This window comes from Schistocerca nitens, chromosome 6 (assembly GCF_023898315.1).
Source record: "Schistocerca nitens isolate TAMUIC-IGC-003100 chromosome 6, iqSchNite1.1, whole genome shotgun sequence".
Classification (NCBI taxonomy): domain Eukaryota; kingdom Metazoa; phylum Arthropoda; class Insecta; order Orthoptera; family Acrididae; genus Schistocerca; species Schistocerca nitens.
This window is the reverse complement of record NC_064619.1, coordinates 539,327,536-539,340,349: the sequence shown is the minus strand read 5'-3', so window position 1 is coordinate 539,340,349 and position 12,814 is coordinate 539,327,536.

The window sequence follows — 12,814 nt, the reverse complement described above, 5'->3', positions numbered from 1 at the left end:
GAAATACATCTCTTGCATAGTAGTAAGCAATTAGCAATGATACACATGGCGCCTTGCTAGGTAGTAGCGATGGACTAGCAAGGCTATTTAATCTGTCTCTCGGCAAATGAGAGGAAGACTTGATAGGTCTTGTCGCAAGCTATGTCGTCCGTACAACTGGGCGAGGTCAAGTCCGTGTCTTGTGACCTGCCCTGTGGTGGCGCTACGTTTGCGAATACACAGTGGCGACACGCGGGTCCGACATGTACTACAGGACCGCGGCCGATTTAAGTTACCACCTAGCAAGTGTGGTGTCTAGCGGTGACACCACATTCCTCCCCCGCAAATCGGCGAACGGACGTGAGATAAGGCTTCCGCCCGCCGTGGGGAGGACCCCATGTTGACGTATGCGATGAGGTGGGGAGCCTAACAACAGGCGAGGCTGTGCCACCCGCACCCGGCCATTCGGTCCGAGGGGAGCTAGGAAACGCCTGCAAACCTAGTCCAGGGTGCACGTCAACATGAGGTGTTTGCGCACGGAATGATATAAGAGGAGCCGCGGGGTCGACCTCCATGTGGTCGGAGCACCCGACGGGCGAAGACGACATCTGGTCCGGAGCGGGCAAGAGGTCCATGGCGGAGGACGGCTGGTCACGGGAAGCAAGCGGCGGCGCGTGACCCAGGGAGGCGCGAGGCGGCTGCAGCGAAGCGTCCGCTGCTGGCGGCGCCGGCGGCGGCTGCGGCGGCGCGACGCCATGAGGCAAAATGGAAGGCAGCGTCGGTAACACCTGGGGATGAGGCGAGCCAGTAGATGGGTCCCCAGGGCGCTGACCTGACGGCTCCGTCGCTGAAAGCAGACGGGGAGCGGCAGAACCCAGGCGACGACAGAGGCGCAGCTGATTGAGATGCCGACGCACCTCACCAGAGGCCCCCAAAACCAAATACATCGCGCGGCCGAGGCAGCGAAGAATGCGCCCTGCGAGCCAACGCTGTGAACCGCGATAGTTGCGATAATAGACAACGTCGCCAGGAGCAAAAGCAGGTCTCTGCCGCTGCACAGGAACCTGATGGGGCGGATGCAGCAAAGACATCAAAGTTCGATGAGGACGACCATGGAGCAATTCAGCCGGCGAGCGACCATCGCGAGGCTGAGAGCGATAGGAAGACAAAAAGAGCAACAAAGCGTCCTCCCGTGAATGCGACTCTTTCAACTTCAACATCTGTGACTTGAAAGTCCGGACCAATCGTTCCGCGGCACCGTTTGACTGAGGCGAAAACAGCGCGGATGTCAGATGTTGAATACCATTGGCCTTGCAGAACGACTGAAATTCTGCGGACATGAATTGTGGGCCATTGTCGGAAACAATAGTCTGCGGAAGACCTTCAATGCAAAAGATAGCAGACAAGGCTTGGATGGTGGCAGAAGACGTCGTGGAAGACATCCGGACAACAAAAGGAAAATTACTGAAAGCATCGACCACAACCAACCATCGAGCATTCCAGAACGGCCCAGCAAAATCGATGTGCAATCGTTGCCAAGGGGAAGTGGCTTTCGGCCAAGCAAAGAATTTCCGCGGCGGTGCGGATTGTTGTTCGGCACACGCCACGCAAGAGGAGCACATATTCGTAATCACAGCATCGATGCCGAACCACGTACAGTGCTGTCGAGCAAGTTGTTTCGTTCGCACTATACCCCAATGTCCTTGGTGAAGAAGCCGTAAGACAGAGGACTGTAACGAACGTGGGACCACGACTCGGGATTGATCATTATCGGAACGCAACAACAAAACACCACGTCGGACAAAAAGTCTCTCCTTGTGAGCAAAAACACGACGAACCAAAGGATCCTCGATCCGTGACTTTGACAAGGGCCATTGCGTAGCAACAAAACGCAAAACGGAAGCAAGGACAGGGTCAGCAGCTGTGGCTGTAGCTACACGACGAAAATCAATCGGAAACGATGCGACCACGTCATCGGCTTCCGAATCAATGAACATGCAAGCAAGTTCGGAAGAATCGAATGTTTGATCCTCAGCAACAGGCAAACGGGACAACGCATCAGCGTTTCCGTGCTTAGCAGTGGACCGATACAAGATATCGTAGCGGTACTGCGAGAGAAAAAGAGACCAGCGAATGAATTTCTGCGCCGTACGTGGAGGTACAGGTTTGTTCGGATGAAAAAGCGATGTCAAAGGTTTGTGGTCCGTGATGATTGTAAAGTGACGACCATACAAGAAGTCATGGAACTTTGTTACACCAAACACGAGAGCCAAAGCTTCCTTCTCTATTTGTGAATAATTTCTTTGCGCAGATGAGAGCAATTTGGACGCAAAGGCAATAGGGCGATCATGCGAGCCATCCTTGTGCGCAAGCACAGCACCGATCCCGAAATCCGATGCATCTACCATCAACAAAAGGGGTTTTCGGGGATCGAATGGCGTAAGGCAAGTATTTGAAAGTAACGCCGATTTCAACTGGCGAAAGGCGCGTTCGCATTCCGTCGTCCAGACGAACGGAACACCTTTACGGCGTAAGCGATGAAGCGGAGCTGAAATGGAAGAAGCATTGCGCACAAACTTTGAATAATAATTTACCTTACCCAGCACACTCTGTAGCTGTTTTAAGTTCTGCGGTGACGGCAAGTCCTGAATGGCACGAAGGTGCTCTGGACTCGGATGTATTCCTTGGGCATTTATGACATGCCCCAGGTACGGTAAGTCACGAGCAAAAAACACACATTTGTCCTTCCTCAAGCGAAGACCATTCTGACGCAAGACCTGAAATAATGTTCGGAGATTCTGCAAATGTTCGGCTTCTGTCTTTCCTGAGATCACAATATCGTCCAGATAGTTCGCAGCCGTAGGGACCGACGCACAAATAGTTTGTAAATAGTGCTGAAATAAAGCAGGGGCGGATGCACACCCGAATGGCAGTCTTTTGAAGCGATACAAGCCAAGATGCGTGTTAACCACTAAGACGCGCTGGGATTCTTCGTCCACAGGTATTTGCAAGTACGCATCTGCTAGGTCCAATTTTGAAAAATATTTTCCCGGGCACAGTTTGTCAAAAAGATCTTCCGGGCGGGGCAAAGGAAAAGTAGCAGTCACAAGTTGTGGATTCACCGTTGCTTTGAAGTCCACGCAAAGTCTCAATTTTCCGGAAGGTTTTTGGCAAAATTACTAAGGGTGAGGCCCAGAGAGAAGCCTGCACACGTTCAATTACACCTTGAGATTCTAATTCGGCTAATGTTTTTGCGACCTCATCACGCAATGCGTGGGGAACATTGCGCGCTCTGAAAAATTTTGGTTGCGCGTTGTCTTTCAATTCCAAATGCGCTTCATAGTTCGTAGCGCAACCAAGGCCCGGAGCAAAAATGTCTGCAAATTCTTCACAAAGACTAGAAACACTGGCGGAAGGCACAGTCTGATTCACTGATAGGACCTGATTTACAATAGACATATTAAACAATTGAAACAAATCTAAACCAAACAAGTTCACGGCACTAGAGGAACGAAGAACGTAAAATGATACAAGTTTTGTCTGTCCCTTGTATGTGGCAAGAAGGCTGCACTGTCCTAACACAGGTATATGCTGTCCTGAGTAACTAGTTAACGTAACATTTGCGGCACGCAATGGCGGGGCGCCCAGTTGTTTGTACGTGTCGTGATTGAGCAATGAAACAGCAGCTCCGGTATCGAGCTGGAATGGGATCACTTTTCCTGCAAAGTCTAAGTCCACAAAAAGTTTATTGTCTTGTTGACGACAAGAGCGACTGTCTCGTGCAATTTGAACTGATACAGGTCCAGAAGCACTGGCAACTTTACGGGATTTCCGGCGACGTCGACGCACACTTTGGGTGGGACGAACACAGTCACGGGTAGCTAAAGTGTCACTGGACGGGTGGGCATGAACGACATGAATGTCCATGGGCGAAGGTCCACGAGCCTGATTGTCCTGGATTCGATTCCGGCGCGAATCAAAAGGCCTGGAATTATTGCGAGTGTCTGATCTTAACTTTTTCCGGCAAACACTTTGTACATGTCCTTTCTTGTGACAGTAAAAGCAAATAGCTTGGCGTGACGGGCAATTTTCACGCGAATGTCTAATTGCACACCGCGGGCAAGATTTCACTGCATTTGCTTGCTTACGCGGCGCACGTGGTTGCAAGCTAGGCGGCCGCTGTGAAGTCGGGCGCGAGGGCCGCTTAGCGTCCCGTGCAGCGGGCCGGGCGGGCCGATTAACGTGACACACTGCTGGCGAAGTTTCAAATGATGCCTGAGCAAAGTCAAGTGTGTCTTGCCTGTCCAATATGTCTATCACTTGTTGCAGGGAGGGATTAACTAGTTTCAAAATCTGTTCCCTTATGCGAACATCAGAAACGTTCTGTGCAATTGCATCACGCACCATAGTATCTGAATATGGGAGGCCACATTCACAGGCAAACGCGCAGTCTCTAGTAAGTCCTTGCAAAGTTGCTACCCACTCCCTATTAGTCTGACCGGCCGTACGTTTTGTACGAAAAAACGTATACCGTTTTGCAACTACATTTACTGTTTCTTTGAAATAGGCATCCAAAGCAGACAAAATTTCTTCGTAGGTCAGAGTTGCTACGTCGCGTCGGGGAAACAATTTCACTATCACCCGGTAGGTAGACACACCGACACAAGAAAGCAAAAACGGCTGCCGCTCTTTACCTTGAATTCCATAAGCAGTGAGGTGGAAGTTGAACTGATCGGCCCACTCAGTCCAGCTTTCGGTTGTGGCCTCGAAGGGCCTAAATGGCGGTGCGACAGCGTTGTGTGGCTGCGGTAGCGATGAAGCGGCGGGTGCCGCATCGGTTTGCAGCGCACGTTGACCCTGGACGAGCTGTCCAAGGGCTTCCAATAACGCCTGCGTCTGCTGATTCTGCAAGCGAAAAAATTCGGACAGTACATCTGGAGAATGCGGCGAAGCCATGACACAAACAAATTAGAGCAAGTATAACACAAAGACTGCAACGTGGGCGCGGCACCACTCCTCGGCGCCAAAATATTGTTGTGTCGATTCCCTAAGGTCTCGACACAATGAGTGGCTAGGTGCACGCGAAACTAACGCAGACGGGCGTAAATTCTGAAACAGGAGACTGGATGAAAAACTATAAAGAAAAGAAGAGAGATTGTCATCTACTTAACTTTTAATGATGTTCTTCTTGTTGAAATACATCTCTTGCATAGTAGTAAGCAATTAGCAATGATACACATGGCGCCTTGCTAGGTAGTAGCGATGGACTAGCAAGGCTATTTAATCTGTCTCTCGGCAAATGAGAGGAAGACTTGATAGGTCTTGTCGCAAGCTATGTCGTCCGTACAACTGGGCGAGGTCAAGTCCGTGTCTTGTGACCTGCCCTGTGGTGGCGCTACGTTTGCGAATACACAGTGGCGACACGCGGGTCCGACATGTACTACAGGACCGCGGCCGATTTAAGTTACCACCTAGCAAGTGTGGTGTCTAGCGGTGACACCACAGTAGATATGCAATACTGTGATGGACTATTTTTATTATTTCGGTGGGGACCTCATCCCACCCCACAGATTTTGAATTTTTTAGGGACATTATGATTTTGATGACATCTGAGATGGAAACATGAGAAAACTTAAAACATGGGCAATTGCTATCTGTCATATAGGGCTTTGTTTTTGGTGGCGAACAGTCACCAAATTTGTTACAGTTTATGAAAAAGTCATTGAATGATTCACAAATGGCACTGGGTTCTGTAACAGCTCTACCATTTATCACTATTTTAGAAGGGCAGAAGTTAATGTACACAAGAGAAAGCAATGGAGCCAGGATGGAACCTTGAGGAACATGAACATGTTCAAAAGGATATTGAAAAGGAAACCACACTTTTGATGTAACACCTTTATTGCTTATTGTACATTTTAAGCACTGTCCCCCCCCCCCAAAATACTCCCCTTTAGGGGCAAGATACGGTTTCTATTGTTTCTTCCACCTGTAGAAAGCCTTCTGACTTCTTATTGGATAGGTATTTCACAATGACACCCTAATATTCTAATTTATGCAAGAGAATGCTGTGATCTACACAGACAAAGACTTTTGACAGGTCACAGAAAATGCCATTAGCTTCTAATTTGTTATCTAATGACTTAAGTACATTCTCACTGTATGTTTAAATAGCTTTCTCTACATCGGAACCCTTAAGAAACCCAGACGTTAATTGAACAACATATTATTTACAATCACATGCTGAAGTAGGTGGTTGAACATAACCTTTTCAAATATTTTTGAAAATTCTGGCAAAAGTGAAATTGGTTGCTGGTATGTCTTTAGCCCCTTTTTGTAAAGACTTGTGCGCAACTTCTACGCCTGGTTTTCCCAAAATTCAGGCCTCTTCGTGCCCCTCTGTAGTGTAACAGTAGCGATACCGCCTACCATGCAGGGGCCCGGATTCGATTCCTGCAGGGGACTGGGTGTTTGTGTCCATCATCATTTTCATCATCACCAGGACAGAAAGTTGGCTGAAACCAGATGTTGTATACAGTAATGAAATTCTAAATTCAGATTGGAATGTACACCGCAGAGACAAGCTGGACAGTGAAGGGGGAGGCGTGTTTATAGCGATAAGAAGTGCAATAGTATCGAAGGAAATTGACGGAGATCCGAAATGTGAAATAATTTGGGTGAAGGTCACGGTTAAAGCAGGCTCAGACATGGTAATTGGATGTGTCTATAGGCCCCCTGGCTCAGCAGTTGTGGCTGAGCACCTGAAGGATAATTTGGAAAATATTTCGAGTAGATTTCCCCACCATGTTATACGAGGTGCATTCAAGTTCTAAGGCCTCCGATTGTTTTTCTAATTAACTACTCACCCGAAATCGATGAAACTGGCGGTACTTCTTGACGTAATCGCTCTGCAGACGTACACATTTTTCACAACGCTGACACCATGATTCCATGGCAGCGTCGAAGGCTTCTTTAGGAGTCTGTTTTGACCACTGGAAAATCGCTGAGGCAATAGCAGCATGGCTGGTGAATTTGCGGCCACGGAGAGTGTCTTTCATTGTTGGAAAAAGCCAAAAGTCACTAGGAGCCAGGTCAGGTGAGTAGGGAGCATGAGGAATCACTTCAAAGTTGTTATCATGAAGAAACTGTTGCGTAACGTTAGCTCGATGTACGGGTGTGTTGTCTTGGTGAAATAGCACACGCGCAGCCCTTCCCGGACGTTTTTGTTGCAGTGCAGGAAGGAATTTGTTCTTTAAAACATTTTCGTAGGATGCACCTGTTACCGTAGTGCCCTTTGGAACGCAATGGGTAAGAATTACAACCCTCGCTGTCCCAGAACATGGACACCATAATTTTTTCAGCACTGGCGGTTACCCAAAATTTTTTTGGTGGCGGTGAATCTGTGTGCTTCCATTGAGCTGACTGGCGCTTTGTTTCTGGATTGAAAAATGGCATCCACGTCTCATCCATTGTCACAACCAATGAAAAGAAAGTCCCATTCATGCTGTCGTTGCGCGTCAACATTGCTTGGCAACATGCCACACGGGCAGCCATGTGGTCGTCCGTCAGCATTCGTGGCACCCACCTGGATGACACTTTTCGCATTTTCAGGTCGTCATGCAGGATTGTGTGCACAGAACCCACAGAAATGCCAACTCTGGAGGCGATCTGTTCAACAGTTATTCGGCGATCCCCCAAAACAATTCTCTCCACTTTCTCGATCATGTCGTCACACCGGCTTGTGCGAGCCCGAGGTTGTTTCGGTTTGTTGTCACACGATGTTCTGCCTTCATTAAACTGTCGCACCCTCCATATCTCCATCACCACGTCTCCTTCAACTGTCGATGAATTTCAATTGGTTTCACACCATGCAAATTCAGAAAACGAATGATTGCATGCTGTTCAAGTAAGGAAAACGTCGCCATTTTAAGTATTTTAAAACAGTTCTCATTCTCGCCGCTGGCGGTAAAATTCCATCTGCCGTACGGTGCTGCCATCTCTGGGACGTATTGACAATGAACGCGGCCTCATTTTAAAGTAATGCGCATGTTTCTATCTCTTTCCAGTCCGGAGAAAAAAAATCGGAGGCCTTAGAACTTGAATGCACCTCGTAGTTCTGGGTGGAGATTTTAATTTTCCGGATATAGACTGGGAGACTCAAACATTCATAACAGGTGGCAGGGACAAAGAATCCAGTGAATTTTTTTTTTAAGTGCTTCATCTGAAAACTACCTTGAGCAGTTAAACAGAGAACTGACTCGTGGCAATAACGTATTAGACCTTCTGGTGGCAAACAGACCCGAACTATTTGAAACAGTTAACGCAGAACAGGGAATCAGCGATCATAAAGCGCTTACTGCATCGATGATTTCAGCCGTAAATAGAAATACACTCCTGGAAATTGAAATAAGAACACCGTGAATTCATTGTCCCAGGAAGGGGAAACTTTATTGACACATTCCTGGGGTCAGATACATCACATGATCACACTGACAGAACCACAGGCACATAGGCACAGGCAACAGAGCATGCACAATGTCGGCACTAGTACAGTGTATATCCTCCTTTCGCAGCAATGCAGGCTGCTATTCTCCCATGGAGACGATCGTAGAGATGCTGGATGTAGTCCTGTGGAACGGCTTGCCATGCCATTTCCACCTGGCGCCTCAGTTGGACCAGCGTTCGTGCTGGACGTGCAGACCGCGTGAGACGACGCTTCATCCAGTCCCAAACATGCTCAATGGGGGACAGATCCGGAGATCTTGCTGGCCAGGGTAATTGACTTACACCTTCTAGAGCACGTTGGGTGGCACGGGATACATGCGGACGTGCATTGTCCTGTTGGAACAGCAAGTTCCCTTGCCGGTCTAGGAATGGTAGAACGATGGGTTCGATGACGGTTTGGATGTACCGTGCACTATTCAGTGTCCCCTCGACGATCACCAGTGGTGTACGGCCAGTGTAGGAGATCGCTCCCCACACCATGATGCCGGGTGTTGGCCCTGTGTGCCTCGGTCGTATGCAGTCCTGATTGTGGCGCTCACCTGCACGGCGCCAAACACGCATACGACCATCATTGGCACCAAGGCAGAAGCGACTCTCATCGCTGAGGACGACACGTCTCCATTCGTCCCTCCATTCACGCCTGTCGCGACACCACTGGAGGCGGGCTGCACGATGTTGGGGCGTGAGCGGAAGACGGCCTAATGGTGTGCGGGACCGTAGCCCAGCTTCATGGAGACGGTTGCGAATGGTCCTCGCCGATACCCCAGGAGCAACAGTGTCCCTAATTTGCTGGGAAGTGGCGGTGCGGTCCTCTACGGCGGTCCCCTACGGCACTGCGTAGGATCCTACGGTCTTGGCGTGCATCCGTGCGTCGCTGCGGTCCGGTCCCAGGTCGACGGGCACGTGCACCTTCCGCCGACCACTGGCGACAACATCGATGTACTGTGGAGACCTCACGCCCCACGTGTTGAGCAATTCGGCGGTACGTCCACCCGGCCTCCCGCATGCCCACTATACGCCCTCGCTCAAAGTCCGTCAACTGCACATACGGTTCACGTCCACGCTGTCGCGGCATGCTACCAGTGTTAAAGACTGCGATGGAGCTCCGTATGCCACGGCAAACTGGCTGACACTGACGGCGGCGGTGCACAAATGCTGCGCAGCTAGCGCCATTCGACGGCCAACACCGCGGTTCCTGGTGTGTCCGCTGTGCCGTGCATGTGATCATTGCCTGTACAGCCCTCTCGCAGTGTCCGGAGCAAGTATGGTGGGTCTGACACACCGGTGTCAATGTGTTCTTTTTTCCATTTCTAGGAGTGTATTAAGAAAGGTAGGAAGGTTTTTCTGTTTAGCGAAAGTGACAAAAAGCAGATTTCAGAGTACCTGATGGCTCAACACAAAAGTTTTGTCTCAAGTACAGATAGTGTTGAGGATCAGTGGACAAAGTTCAAAACCGTCGTACAATATGTGTTAGATGAGTATGTGCCAAGCAAGATCGTAAGAGATGGAAAAGAGCCACCGTGGTACAACAACCGAGTTAGAAAACTGCTGTGGAAGCAACGGGAACTTCACGGCAAACATAAACATAGCCAAAGCCTTGCAGACAAACAAAAATTACGTGAAGCGAAACTTAGTGTGAGGAGGGCTATGCAAGAGGCGTTCAATGAATTCGAAAGTAAAGTTGTATGTACTGACTTGGCAGAATCCTAAGAAATTTTGGTCTTATGTCAAAGCGGTAGGTGGATCAAAACAAAATGTCCAGACACACTGTGACCAAAATGGTACTGAAACATAGGATGACAACCTAAAGGCCGAAATACTAAATGTCTTTTTCCAAAGCTGTTTCACAGAGGAAGACTGCACTGTAGTTCCTTCTCTAGATTGTCACTCAGATGACAAAATGGTAGATATCGCTCAAAAGAGGAAAGGCCTCTGGACCTGATGGGATACCAGTTCGATTTTACACAGAGTACGCGAAGGAGCTTGCCCCCCTTCTTGCAGCGGTGTACCGTAGGCCTCTAGAAGAGCGTAGCGTTCCAAAGGATTGGAAAAGGGCACAGGTCATCCCCGTTTTCAAGAAGGGACGTCAAACAGATGTGCAGAACTATAGACCTATATCTCTAACGTCGATCAGTTGTAGAATTTTGGAACACTATTATGTTCGAGTATAATGACTTTTATGGAGACTAGAAATCTACTCTGTAGGAATCAGCATGGGTTTCGAAAAAGACTATCGTGTGAAACCCAGCTCGCGCTATTCGTCCACGAGACTCAGAGGGCCATAGACACGGGTTCCCAGGGAGATGCCGTGTTTCTTGACTTCCGCAAGGCGTTCGATGTTGTTGTTGTTGTTGTTGTTGTGGTCTTCAGTCCTGAGACTGGTTTGATGCAGCTCTCCATGCTACTCTATCCTGTGCAAGCTTCTTCATCTCCCAGTACCTACTGCAACCTACATCCTTCTGAATCTGCTTAGTGTATTGATCTCTTGGTCTCCCTCTACGATTTTTACCCTCCACGCTGCCCTCCAATGCTAAATTTGTGATCCCTTGATGCCTCAAAACATGTCCTACCAACCAATCCCTTCTTCTAGTCAAGTTGTGCCACAAACTTCTCTTCTCCCCAATCCTATTCAATACCTCCTCATTAGTTACGTGATCTACCCACCTTATCTTCAGCATTCTTCTGTAGCACCACATTTCGAAAGCTTCTATTCGATTCTTGTCCAAACTGGTTATCGTCCATGTTTCACTTCCATACATGGCTACACTCCATACAAATACTTTCAGAAACGACTTCCTGACACCTAAATTTATACTCGATGTTAACAAATTTCTCTTCTTCAGAAACGCTTTCCTTGCCATTGCCAGTCTACATTTTATATCCTCTCTACTTCGACCATCATCGGTTATTTTACTCCCTAAATAGCAAAACTCCTTTACTACTTTAAGTGTCTCATTTCCTAATCTAATTCCCTCAGCATCACCCGACTTAATTTGACTACATTCCATTATCCTCGTTTTGCTTTTGTTGATGTTCATCTTATATCCTCCTTTCAGGACACTGTCCATTCCGTTCAACTGCTCTTCCAAGTCCTTTGCTGTCTCTGACAGAATTACAATGTCATCGGCGAACTTCAAAGGTTTTACTTCTTCTCCATGAATTTTAATACCTACTCCGAATTTTTCTCTTGTTTCCTTTACTGCTTGCTCAATATACAGATTGAATAACATCGGGGAGAGGCTACAACCCTGTCTCACTCCCTTCCCAACCACTGCTTCCCTTTCATGCCCCTCGACTCTAATAACTGCCATCTGGTTTCTGTACAAATTGTAAATAGCCCTTCGTTCCCTGTATTTTACCCCTGCCACCTTCAGAATTTGAAAGAGAGTATTCCAGTCAACATTGTCAAAAGCTTTCTCTAAGTCTACAAATGCCAGAAACGTAGGTTTGCCTTTTCTTAATCTTTCTTCCAAGATAAGTCGTAAGGTCAGTATTGCCTCGCGTGTTCCAACATTTCTACGGAATCCAAACTGATCATCCCCGAGGTCGGCTTCTACCAGTTTTTCGATTCGTCTGTAAAGAATTCGCGTTAGTATTTTGCAGCTGTGACTTATTAAACTGATAGTTCGGTAATTTTCACATCTGTCAACACCTGCTTTCTTTGGGATTGGAATTATTATATTCTTCTTGAAGTCTGAGGGTATTTCGCCTGTCTCATACATCTTGCTCACCAGATGGTAGAGTTTTGTCAGGACTGGCTCTCCCGAGGCCATCAGTAGTTCTAATGGAATGTTGTCTACTCCCGGGGCCTTGTTTCGACTCAGGTCTTTCAGTGCTCTGTCAAACTCTTCACGCAGTATCTTATCTCCCATTTCATCTTCATTTACATCCTTTTCCATTTCCATAATATTTTCCTCAAGTACATCTCCCTGGTATAAACCCTCTATATACTCCTTCCACCTTTCTGCCTTCCCTTCTTTGCTTAGAACTGGGTTTCCATCTGAGCTCTTGATATTCATACAAGTGGTTCTCTTCTCTCCAAAGGTCTCTTTAATTTTCCTGTAGGCAGTATCTATCTTACCCCTAGCGAGACAAGCCTCTACATCCTTACATTTGTCCTCTAGCCATCCCTGCTTAGCCATTTTGCACTTCCTGTCGATTTCATTTTTGAGACGTTTGTATTCCTTTTTGCCTGCTTCATTTACTGCATTTTTATATTTTCTCCTTTCATCAATTAAATTCAATATTTCTTCTGTTACCCAAGGATTTCTATTAGCCATCGTCTTTTTACCTACTTGATCGTCTGCTGCCTTCACCACTTCATCCCTCA